Source organism: Saimiri boliviensis, chromosome 10 (genome assembly GCF_048565385.1).
Source record: "Saimiri boliviensis isolate mSaiBol1 chromosome 10, mSaiBol1.pri, whole genome shotgun sequence".
Lineage (NCBI taxonomy): Eukaryota > Metazoa > Chordata > Mammalia > Primates > Cebidae > Saimiri > Saimiri boliviensis.
The window spans coordinates 55,564,506-55,578,085 of NC_133458.1; the positions used below are offsets into that span (position 1 = coordinate 55,564,506).

General features: G+C 36.4%; 1 protein-coding gene across 11 annotated transcripts in view; it reads right to left on the reverse strand.

The window, feature by feature from the left end:
- MAGI2 (membrane associated guanylate kinase, WW and PDZ domain containing 2) overlaps positions 1 to 13,580 on the reverse strand; it is a 1,426,516-nt gene that overhangs the window by 911,915 nt on the left and 501,021 nt on the right. The gene's annotated exons all lie outside the window — the stretch shown is intronic.

Sequence of the window (13,580 nt, forward strand, 5' to 3'; positions counted from 1 at the left end):
TGGCTTCCATTCTTTCATGGGCAGTGCAAAGGGAAATGTTGGCTCCATGATTATGTATGCAGTGAGGTTTAAATTGATGAGATTTCATTTTCTACTTAAGAGGGACCATATTTAGAGCCATCTCTATTATTTTTGGTACTCTTACAAGAAGTTCTGTTGCTTCCAACACTGGGCAAGTCCATGGCTCTGAACTTTCTGTCAAATTCAGAATTCAGTCTAAAATTTTTACTAAGCCTCTATAAAGGTTCATAAAGATAAGCCCCAGTTACTCCATGAATTTCTACATCATTATTTTCATGTCATGGAGACTGTATAGTGTAGTGTGAACTTCGGGTTCAAAATGATTGAGTGTGAATTCACATATAAACCATGTCCCTTTGGGCAAGTTTATTCCCTCTGTTACCAGCTGTAAAATGAGAAAAATAATAACAGAGAGTGGTTGTTAGGATTAAATCAGTTAACAAATATCAATGGCTTAGAATAATTTCTTGAACATGAGTACTCAATAAATGTTTACCTTAATGATTACAACATTTATTGTTTTCAGTTTCAAGTTAATTTCACAAAAGCTTTTCTAATGATCTATGCAGTTGAATACTTATCTTTACTGCATCAAATGGGTAATTATCTTTATTCTCTTACATAGAGGAGTTAAAACCATATTTATTGTTTCTAATCAAAACTTACTCAATTAGCTGAAATTTTAGTATGAATAAATAGTCTCTATGTTCTGTTACTCTGGTTTAGTTCTACATTCATTATGATCTTATTTTATATCCTCCAAGCTAATTTTTTCCTGCCCCTAACCTTTTTTTCTCTTCTAAGGAAATCTCACCTCACGTATTTTGAAAGAAAAATATTAGCCTCTATTTACTTACCTCTTCATACTCAGCCTAAAAATAAAATGCTGAAAAGAGTAGGTAGGATGAACCACACCTGACCTACCACAAACTACTACTACTAAACATTAAAGTACACAATTAAGAAACAAAACGTAAATGCCACTTGGTCAACCACTTTTTTTATACAAGGCTTAATTCCTTGAGGGTCTCTACTGTCACACAACTCCTCCTTGTGAGATGCACCTGAAAAGCAAGAGGCTTCCTTTGTTCCTAACTTCCCTGATTTCTGTCAGGAATACAACATGGTTTGGACTCAGGAACAGATTGATTGTCTATTCTTGGCATTCCTGAGGACGTTTAGGTTATGAAGTTGATTACAGCATGAACTCTTGGGTTCTTGACTCTTGGAGTTCTACATCTCTCTCCTTCTCTGTAGTCCCTCTTCCTCCATTCTCTCTCTGGGAAAGTGGAGGATCATTGGACAGAGACTTAAGGAGGTACGCGTTGGGCTCTAGTCTTCTGTTCATCACTTTTATGCTAATCTTACGCATAATCTGTGTTTATGCTTAGGTGCTACAACTTTTCTATTCTATTCTATTCCATGCTCCTAAAGATATGAGTAAAAAATGGCTTTTGGACTTTATCATGCATAAAAATCATTTGAGAGAATTTATTTGAAATGTAGATTCCTGAGTTCATCCCTCCCTGCCCACAATAGACTATAATTCAGTATATTGGGTGGAACTTAGAGTCTGCCCTTTTAATATGGCTCTTCCATAGACTGTGATATTTTCAGAAATAGTGAATTGTGATATTTGTGAATAGTTTCAGAAACTCTGCCTTATAATGCTTCAATCAATAAAAAGCTTCCAGATTTCCAGCAAATTAAAACAACACAGGTAATCACAGCTACTCAAACTGCCAAGTATTATACGGGATTTATCACTTTTCATCAGATTTTTTTAAAAAATTGAGACAGAGTCTCCCTCTGTCATTCAGGCTGGAGTGCAGTGGCATGATCTTGGCTCACTGCAACCTTCACCATCTGGGTTCAAGTGATTCTTGTGCCTCAGCCTCCCAAGTAGCTGGGACTACAGGTGTGCACCACCACGTCCAGCTAATTTTTTTGTAGTTTTATTAGAGACGAGTTTCACCATGTTGGCCAGGCTGGTCTTGAACTCCTGACCTCAGGCCATCTGCCTTCCTTGGCCTCCCAAAGTGCTGGGATTACAGCTGTGAGCCACCGAGCCCAGCCCAGATTTTAATATTCTAATACCATTTCCTCCAGAGTCATCACCTTTAATTACACGGGAAAAACAAATTCTTTTGACCATGAAGAAATACGATTTCCTACGTTAGACTGAGATTATCATCAAGAAACAGCAACAGAGATGCTTGCTTTATCAGTTGGCTCTTAACAAAGTTATGACATGGAGTCCACTTGACTCTCTAGGATCAATGCCAATTGCCCAGGGAAAGCCCAGTCTTCTTTTCATTTGTTGAATAACAGTTCCCCCTGCTGGAATACTTGCTGAAATCCCTTCTACATTATCATTTTTTGGAACAAAGCACTGGATTTTAAATTCAAAGGAGTCCCCTATTTTTACCTCGAGGTCATGCCTTAGTGATGACTTTCTGGGTTGGAAAAATCCTTTAAAAGTTGCATGGGGAAAGGTACTTTATTTTGACACATGATTTGCCCAAGGAAATTAATCTTCAAAGAAAATTAGAGACTTGGCTTAGTGGCCAGGGGTCAAGTCTCAAATTTCAGGTCGGGATTGAACACTTTTTTATTTTAAGTAATTTTGCTATGCTCCCTTTTATACATTCCAAAATACACTGGCCAGAATTCCAGTGGAAAAGTGACCTTGAGTTGGTAATGGCAATTCAGGATTCATCACACTAATTTTTCAATCCCTTTGTTATGACTTTAAGCCATTTTATAAAACATGAAGCTATTTGATATAAAGGTATATGATTTCAGCCTACCAGATATTTATCAGTGTGGTCTGAAAGCCAGGTTATAGATATTTAATATACTTTTAGAGTTTGGGAAATTGGTTCTACTTCTACCAACATGTGGAATTTGTATGCTTTTCTATTAAATATTGTAGATATTAGTCATTCTGAGCTTTCCACCATTTATCTTGCTATTCCCCATCTTTTATAATAATCTCTAACCCATTAGAGATCTCAAAGTGTGGTCTAAGGGACTCCTGTATGGTCAAAACCATATTCATGCTAAGGTATTAATTGCATTTTTTAGCTTTAATACAAACGGAAATTTTCCACAAGTGTGTGATGAGTGATATCTCAACAGATTAAATGCAGAAGCAAATATAAGAATCCATTGATTTTGCTTCTATTAATTTAGATATTGAAGAGATTTGAAGAAAACATTTGTTTTACCTTGGAAAATGTAAATTTTTCAAAAAATACATTATTTTTGTTAAAATATTTGGCTTATTATTATTGAAATTAATTAAATATTTTAAAAATTATCAGTTTTAATTTCTAATGTGGCAAACATTCATAAATATAACCCATAAAAGCCAAAGCTTATTGAAGCCCCCCATAACTGCTAAGAGAGGAAAGGTGTCCTAATACCAAAGCATTCGAGAATGACTGCTGTTCACCTTATATGCCTATTGCTTTTTTATGACCCTGCCTAGTCACTTTTTGGACTAAAATACTGTTCTCATACTTTTCATTTCGTACATGTAAATCTTCACCACCATTTGAACTCCAGCTCAGTTTCTACCACTTTTATAAATGTTCTGCTCACCTCTACCCTAGTGTTTTTCTCCCTCATCTGTTAAGAGTTCCAACCAGCTTCTCTCACTCCATTAATCCTTTTTCAACTTTTTAATTACAGTTCATGTTTCTTTATGACTTCTCATTTATGTTAGTCTTTAAGATCCTTGAAGAAATTAAAAAGCACAGTCTGCTTATTATTTGTGGATTTTCTCTCCCCATTTCCAGAACTCAATATAATGCCTAGTGCAAAGCAGGTAGTAGATAAATATGTTTGGCGTATGCATCCTACAGATCTTCCTTCTGAGTTCAAAGAATTCTTTCTAAACCTACTGCAGGTTTGATTCAGCGCAAACAATGAATGCAGAAACATCTCTAAGCACAACTGTGAACAGACAGAATCGCCTATAGTCGCCTCCAGCCTCCCAGTCGCCCTTTGCCACCCACATGGTTCCTGTCTTTCTTTCCTTTCCTGTCCCCTTCAACATTCCCACTGCCCTTCCCAAGATTCTTCCTGCCCAGGAAACTTGTTAAATAAACTTTAAAAAATTCTTCACATAAATTGGCCAATAAACTTACAGCCTCTTTTATGGCCTCAAATTTTCATGGAATGAGGCTGGACATAAAGAAGAAAATAAACCAGGAAATGAGTTAATCATTTATTTTTTCTCTGCAGTACTTACATTTTAAATAGAGACCATGGAACAATGTCTTTCTGTAATTTAAACTAGGTAGGAGAAATCTTTGTGTTTGGTGAGGAAAGGTCTTTTTGTTGTTGTTGTTGTTTTGTTTGCAAAGGTGGAACCACCGGACATGAATACCATTCTGACTGTAATTCCTGGTAAACTTGTCGCTGAGGGAAAAGAGTGAGAAAAACCTAGAAGCTAACTTTGGCCTGTCTCAACTTCATTGTTATTGTACCACTAATGAAGACAATAATTGTAATTTTAAATCTCATCCCCTAAGCACTCATTTATAGGAAATAGGTTGTATGATCATGTACATTTCAAAATGGGATGTAGCATGTAATGTCTTTATGTATGTGTACAACAATACTTTTCATGAGAAGCACAGCAAAATGAGGAAAAGAGACCAAAGTTGAGCCTTGGGAAACCCAGTGTCTGGTGTTTGTCTCCCGGAAAAGAGCTACGTAGCCTTAGTTGGGCCACTTAAACTCTCCAGATCTCAGTTTCCTCACCACTACCCAATATTTTCTGAGTTTTCTTTTGGAACTGATTTAGTAAAATCAAAATACTAACCTAGATAACCTCTAATTTATTTCCAGTTCCATGGAAAATAAATTAATGTTGGCTCTAGACATTAAGCACAGCTAAATTACAAATAGCTGGTTCAAGTTCACCAAGTTCATCTAAAAAGTTAGTAGTGAAATCAAGGCAAAGATCTAAATTCAGTGAATTTCATATTCTTTTTCTTTTCTTTTCTTTTGAATATGGAGTCTTGCTCTGTTGCCCAGTCTGGAGTGCAGTTGTGCAATCTTGGCTCACTGCAACCTCCACCTCCTGGCTTCAAATGATTCTTCTGCCTCAGGCCCCTGAGTAGCTGGGACTACAGGTCTGTGCGATCATGACTGGCTAATTTTTGTGTTTTTAGTAGAGATGGGGTTTCACCCTATTGGCCAGGCTGGTCTCAAACTCCTGACCTTGTGATCTGCCTGTGCAGGCCTCCCAAAGTGCTGGGATTACAGGCCTGAGCCACTGCGCCCGACTGTTTTTTTATTTTTTTTAAGTTGCGGTTTCGCTCTTGTTGCCCAGGCTGGAGTGCAATGGCACAATCTTGGCTCACTGCGACCTCTGCCTCTTGGGTTCAAGTGATTCTCCTGCCTCAGCCTCCGTAGTAGCTGGAATTACAGGCCCCCCCCACCACACCCAGCTAATTTTTGCATTTTTAGTAGAGACGGGGTTTCACCATGTTGGTCAGGATGGTCTTGAACTCCTGACCTCAGGTGATCCACTTGCCTTGGCTTCCCAAAGTGCTGGGATTACAGGTGTGAGTCATCGCACCAGGCCCCTCATTTTCTACTGTGTAAGATTTTAGTTCTAATATCAACCCAGTATCAAGGAAAGGGTAGATATAAGAGTGAGGACTCCTAATGGTGACAGAAACACAGGCAGAACTGGATTAAATGATTTCTTAACCTACCTTCAAACTAAGTAAATCTATGATTTAAAAAAAAAAAAATCTTTTTTTTCAGCCTTTTTCCCCCTCACTGGATATCTCTTACACAACACCACAAAATCTTTTGAGTGACTTGAGACACATAAATATTATCAGTATTAATTTAATCAATATTAAATTTGCTTGTCTGTCCTTTCTTCTTCCTCCACTTCTGAATTTTGTTCATGAATTTCAAACATTAAATTTTCCAATGTGTTTAAACGATAAAGAAGTTTGTAGAATCATATTCCTGTTTGTTCATTTCTATGAACTATAGCACACTGGTGGCTTATACTATCCCTAAGGTGCCATATGCTAAAATTTTAGAAAAACACTGCAATTATAAATTTTTGCTGATTCTGTTTTGTGGAATATATTTTAAAAGTTCTGAAGTTAAAAATTTGTTTATTAAAATTAATTCTGAATTATATTTCCCCTTTTCCTTCCCTTGTGTATTTTTTCTGGCATTCATATTTATTTCCACTTATTAATAGTATATAGCATAGGATCTTCACATTTCAAAAAGTAAACATAGCAAATAGTTCCTTCCACAGGAATTAGTTGATAAAAGTGCCTGAAATTGTATCTGCTGTCTGAAACTCTAAAGAAAAATTACTTAAATGTACTTATCAAAGGCAGATGGGGCCCATCACCAGCCAGCAGGAAAAACCCATCAAATAAGGTTATGACAAAGAGAGTCCCTTTTAGAATATTAATTATAGGATTGTTTGACAAGTGCAGTCATGAGGTTTCTTCTCGTTTTATTCAGGCACTAATTAATTTTAAAAAACCTTAAGAACTGGAGATACCATGTCATCTTGAAGGCTCATTCCTTTTAAAAAGGACATTGGTTAATTAATATTTATACACACTTGTTTAGGTAACTAGAAAAGAGTCACCAGGGACGGCCTTCTCAGCCAATAGCCAAGTCTAAAGATGCTGGTACTTCTCAGGCATTTGAAATATTATCAAGCCAATGAAATGGAAGCAAGGTGCTTAGGCAGGTCCTCAATAAATACTTGCTGAACTATTAAACCTAAAATGGGGATGATGCTTCACTTTGAAGATTACATATGGTATTTTGCCACTGAAATGTTTTTTCAGAAAATTTCTGCTCTAACAAGAAATGCACCTGAGAGAACAGCAATCATCATTATTTATATTGATAGGAAAATGAAACAAAGGGAAAGAAAATTTGAAGGTGGAATTAACAATACGATTCCTAAGACCAATCAGAAATGCACTGCAATGTTGTCCTCCTGTGTGGAGGTCATGGTTACTAGATGGTCCCTCTGATCTACAATGAAATGAACAGATACTGTCCAAATGCCCTATAAATGATTAAATGCTAATAGTTTTCTTACCTTAAAGAGAACAATTCTATAAGCTCTCTCAGAGGTTAAGAAAAATCCAGTAGAATGTTAAAGAATAATATAAATACAGAATTTAATGGAATAGAAGAGCTAATGCTAAAATTTAAAATGTGTGTTAAATATAATGATGGTAGATAATTGACACTGAACAGTTTATTTTATAGAAAGAACAACATTTTAGATGCAACTGAAAATAGTGCAGAGAAAATAAGAATGGTCAACATTTCAAATTGTCTACAAAGCAGAAAATACTTTAAACTGAATTTAAGATATTCTGGTGCTAAGTGAATTACTTTAACATCATAAATTTATTCTTCTTGCAGTAGATTCTTATCTCAATTTACTATAAGGAGGCTGTAGTAACTTACCATTGCTGCTGTAACAAATTACTAAAAAAGTGATAGCACGAAACAACACTGATTTACTCTCTTACATTTCTGGAGATCAGAAATGAAAATCAAGTTCACCTGGTGAAAGTCAAATGTCAGCAGGAGTGGTTATTTTGGAGGTTAGAAGGGAGTCTCCCTTGCTTTTGCCCTTTTCAGCTTCTAGTGGCTGCCTGTATTTGCTGATTCATGGCCCATTTTTCCATCTTCCAAACACATCACTACAATGTCTGCTTCCATCATCACGTACGCTTCTTTTCTGATTCCTCCTGGGTCCTTCTTCTAAGGACTGTTGTCATTACATCAGTCTCACCCAGATAATCTCTGATAATCTCCCCATCTGAAGATCCTTAATTTAATCACATCTACGAAGTCTTTTTTTTTTTTTTTTGCCACATAAGATAATATATTCATAGCTTCTGAGAATTAGGGCATAGACATCTTAAAGGGGCTATTATTGAGCTTACTACAAAGGCTAATAACCAGAATAGACCTTCTAAACATATGCCTACAAACCCAGAGTAAACATAAGCTTCATGTATTAAGTGAATGTGTTTATCCAGTTTTGAGGGCTTTCTTCTCAAGACAATTTGGCTTCCTTTTTATTCAGGGGTAGGGTTTGAAGACTTGCCACCAGTAGAATAGCTGGCACTGGATGGTGTTCATTCTAATTGTTAGTTCAATATAAGCAAGTCTTACTAATAAGTAAAGCTATGTGTCAGAGAAGAAAATGTTGACAAGTTTATGGTAATCCATGAAATTTTCATTTTCACAAACCAAAGCATCAGTCTCTAACAATGCAAGAAAACAGAAGCAAATTGCTCAATTTGGCTAATGCAGTTCACTAAATATTTTGATTTTCTATAAACTTAGCACCACTGAAAAGGGTTAAGATATCAAACAATTCCCTAAATGCATTAAGCATGCTTGAAATGATTGTCTTCAGTGTTTCTTTAATGAACTCACAACCAGTAAATTAGCCCATGGATCACAGCTCGTTAGTATCTACAGAAATAATGTTAATGAGAAATTTAAAAAGCAAACAGCAGGTGCAGTTCTGTCTTTTCTTCATGAATATCTCTCAGAAATACAAGGTTGGTCAGATTCAATGGGTTAATCTTGCCTCGCTTTTCAAATACCTGACAAAGGCTAGAAATGGCATTTAGAGACCTTCTGGAAATAATTATCAACATATACTTGCTGAACAATACTTAAAAGATTTTATCAGAAACATAAGAAAACCCATTCATTAATTCTAATTCATTATTTATAATATGGCATACTATCTCTCACTAAATCAAATGTCTTCCATGGGTTCCATACCAATACGTAATTTTCTCTCATGATCTCTCAATGTGCATTGAAATTCTGTTAATCATGTTTCTCTGAAAATGGGAGGTCCTAACAGGACAGCCACTCCAATTTCTGTTTCCTATTCTCCTGACTTAAGTACCCAAGGTTTGAATAGTGGGGTTGAAGGTTTTATCTGAGCAGTTAGTATGGAAATATAGAAATTTTGGTTGGGCACTGAAGCATATCATTGTACAAAATACCACTGCAAAAATGATTTTCTATTTTGATATTTAAGAGGATGGAAAATAGGGTTATCTTTGCAGATAGCAGTAGAAGGAAAAAAAAGTGATCGTGAAGGATTTCTGCTATAATGTAGAAGCAGTAATGGATTAGCGTGTGTTGGGGGAAAAACTCATGAGATAAAACCAAACACGAAAATACAGCTGCAACGCATGTCAAGTGTATCTAATTGTCAGTCAGAACAGGATGGCTGTAAGTAAAGAGTGGCAGTCATTCTTACAGGTAGTTGCAAAAGCAGAGACCTGGACAGATCGTAGATTTTCACTGATTCAATAATTGGACTTGATTGATTTTAAAAAGGGATGGTAGGCTGTGTTTAAGATACGTAGTAGACATTATCACTATACATAATTTTTAGTTCCCCTCTTCCTTCTGGAATAAATGAGATCACACTTCCTTGCTCTCTTGAAGTTAGGTGCACTTCTTGTCAAAAGCATTTGAGAGCCAGTGAGCAGCTGGCCCTGCCCACTTCCTTTCCTGCTAAGACAGGCAATGTTCTAGACAGTGGGACTTCTTTGAATTCAGATGCCAGAATGAGGTCTGCATTGAAACAGAGCCTTCTACAGAAACATGATGAACATGTAGAATGAATAAGAAATAAAATGTTGCTGTTTATGCCACTGAAATTTTAGAAGTGTCAACCTCAGAATAGCCTCTTCTATTGATAAGGAAGGACCCAATAGCTTGAACTTTAGATGTGGCAGAAAGATCAAAAGCAAAGAGAAGAATTAAACCAGCACTACAGGGTAACTTGCTTATAAATTATTACATCATAGCAACAAAGCTATTGATCTTTTCTCTCTTTCATTCTCAATTCTGAGATAAGTTTTTAAAATCGAAAAGTTAAATGTTTCGACTTTTAAATACAGATTGAGCATTCCAAATGCAAAAATTTGCCACCTGAAATGCTACAAAATTGGAAACATTTTGAGTACTGAGATGACATCAGAAGTGGAAAAATCTGTACCTGACCTCCTGTGATAGGTCACAGTAAAAATGTAGGCACAATAAATACACATGATTTATTCAGTCTCCCCATGGAGAAAAAAGACCCTCCCCTCCTGGTCCCCTTTAGCTGTATTGTATCTTTTCCATGTATACCCAAATTCCCCCATGGAAGCACCCTCACAAAGCAGAATAAAATGACAGCGGGCAAGGCCTGATGCCCCAATGTCAAGTTTCCCACAATGCCCACATGTGGTCAAGACCCATACTGTGCATTAATTGTTTTGTTGTTCTAGTCTTTGTTTTGTGGCCTAAACATATTGTTGAAAATGTCAAAGGCCTGCAGATACCCCTGTGGGTCCCAGTAATAAGAAAGAGAGGCAGCATTTATATTTTTCTATAGCACAGGAATTCAAGCTGTTGGAGAAACTGAGAAGCAATGCAAGCGTGAAATGTCTTACAATAGAGTGTGGTGTTGGAGTGACCTGAAGAAAGAGAAGGATAAATCGCTGAAGTTCTACAATGAAGGTAAAGAACAGAAGTTAATGAAAAAATTAAAATGAACACTGCATAAAGCTAAAATTAAGATCTCAATCATGTACTCAAACAGTGGGTCTGTCAGTGTCACAGTGAACACCTGCCAATTAGTGGCATGTGGATCATGAAATAATCAAAGATAGGTCACGATGAACTGAAAATTGAAAGAAACTATGAATATTCAATACGATGGCTGTAGAAATTTAAGAAAAGACGTAGCTTTAAATTTTTAAAGGTTTATGGTCATAAAGCATCTGCCAATCATGAAGCAGTGGAGAAATTCATTGACAAGTTTGCCAAGGTTATTGCTGATGAAAATTTGATGCCAAAACAAGACTATAATGCTGATGAAACATCACTGTCTTTATGTTACTGTTCAGGAAAGACACTGACTCTAGCTGAGGAGACAGATCCTAAAGGAATTAAAGATGCCAAGGGTAGGATAACTGAGCTGGGATATGCTAATGCAGCAGGCATGCGCGAGTGTAAATTTGTTGTGATAGGCAAAAGCCTGCATCCTTGCTGTTTTCAAGGAGTAAAAATTTTTACCAGTCCATTATTATGTTGACAAAAAGGCATGGATCACAAGGGACATCTGTTTCATTTGGGTTCACAGTCATTTTGTTCCAGCAACTTGTGGTACAAAATGTAGGAAAGCTGGACCGGATGATGACTGCAAGATTTGGTTATCCCTTGACAACTGCTCTACTCACTCTCCAACTGAAATTCTCATTAATAATAATGTTCAGCCTCTGTACTTTCCCACAAATGTAGCTTTATAAATTTAGCCATGTGACCAGGGTATCCTTAGATCAATGAAGGGTAAATTTAAAAAAAGGTTCTTGAACAGCATGCTAGAAGCAGTAAACAGAGGCACGGAAGACTTCCCAGAGAGGTTTAGCACAAAAGATATCATATATACGGTTGCTAACGCTTAGAATGATGACTGAAGACACACTTGTGTATGCTTGGCACAAACTCTAGCCTGCAACTTTGCTCAGTGATGATGATGAAGAATATGCAAAAAATATACCTTCAGAGTTCATCATAAGCTGGAAGAAATGGATATCAGAGAAATTTTTCAGTAATGAGGTTCCGGCTGTTCATTCACTGACCAATGAATAAATAGTTGAGATGGTTCTAAATTAAGGTTATCATGATAATAGAGATGATGAAGATGACATTATTAAACTGCAATTAAGTGCCTAGAGATGACATGGTTAAAATGTGTGATGGTTTATTAAAGAAACTGAGCAATGTACATTCATAAGAGAACAAGAAATCATGTCAGTTTATAACATTGAACAAAGACTCTTAAGACAAAAAATATTGTAAATTAGGGAGATAACTATGGAGAAAACATTTTAAAAAGCCATCTAGTAGATTGCCTCCTCATCCCTAGAGGACCCAATTTCTGGTACCTCAACTTCTTCTGGTATTTCTCCACACCTAAAAAAATAAAAACAGTGTATAGTAACCTTTTAATACAAACACAGCATTGTAGGTGGAAACTGCAAGCCTGCCGTTGTCTGTTGTTGCTGTTGTTTAACAGCTGAGGCAGGTATTCTGGTGATGATATTGTGTTCTGCTTAGTTACTCAGACACATTTTTTTTTGAGATGGAGTCTCATTCTTGTCACCCAGGCTGGAGTGCGATGGCGCGATCTCAGCTCACTGCAACTTCTGCCTCCCAGGCTCAAGCAATTCTCCTGCCTCAGTATCCCAAGTAGTTGGAATTACAGGCACCTGTCATCACACCCCGCTAATTTTTTGGTATTTTAAGTAGAGAAGGGGTTTCAATATGTTAGCTAGGCTGATCTCCAACTCCTGACCTCAGGTGATCCACCTGTCTCAGCCTCCCAAAGTGCTGAATTATAGGCCTGAGCCACTGTGCCTGGCCATTTTTTCACTGTATTAATGGTGTCATTTTTTAAAAGTGATAAGTACCTATATGTGAATAAGTATAAGAAAATGATTGCTAACAGTGGCATAAATTCAGTGTCAGGAATGATTTCCACATAGGTGGCTGACATGGGGATGCTCTTGCTTTCTGGTACTGTTTCATGCACAAAATTATTAAAAATGTTGTATAAAATTACCTTCGGGCTGTGTGTACATATAAAATATAAATGAATTTTGTGCTTATATTTGAGTCCTTTCCCCATGATATCTCATTATACGTATGCAACTATTCCACAATCTGAAAAAATTTGAAATCAGAAACATTTCTGTTCCCAAGCATTTCAGATGAGGGATGCTCAACTCTGTACCTAACATGACCTGTTTCAATATTTTTCTAGACATCTCTAAGCCATCCACTAAACATCATTTTTATGCAAGTATATTAATTGAGTCTTGGCTAACCAGTATATAAATTAGTTGAATTTTAACTAATCTATTTCCTGCCAAGGTACATAGTTTTAATTGACAAGAATCCTTATTCAGCTTGACTAACTCTCCCCAGGCATTTGTTACAGTTTAAAAAGAGACACTTACAAAAATCACTATAATGAGTAAATAGTTACCTGTTGCTAAAATTGCTCTGTAAGGATTATTCGAAAGGTACCACTTGGGTTGAACTTTCTCCAGACTAAATACCAAAAATGTCTAAATGCCAAATCATACCATAAATGTATCTGGATAAGAAAGAGTTTAACTTGTTATCATCACCACTGTTAAGAATCTATACTGTAATAAATAGTCTTTTCTATTCAATGAAGTTTTTCTAATGTACAAACTGACAAGTCTCAGTTGAATATGTTTATAAATTTTATGATTCTTTTCTTCCTTCAGAAGTGTCTGATATTAGATTCAGTGATGGCAGATCAAAATGTTTAACTTTGAACTGTCATGATTAAAAGCCAAAATGGAGGAAAATACACTAGTTTCCCATCTCTATAGACCTCTGCTTAAGCAGAAGTAAAAGTAAAGAGATAAATGGAAATATGTGGTGTTTCCACAGACTTGGGGAATTTA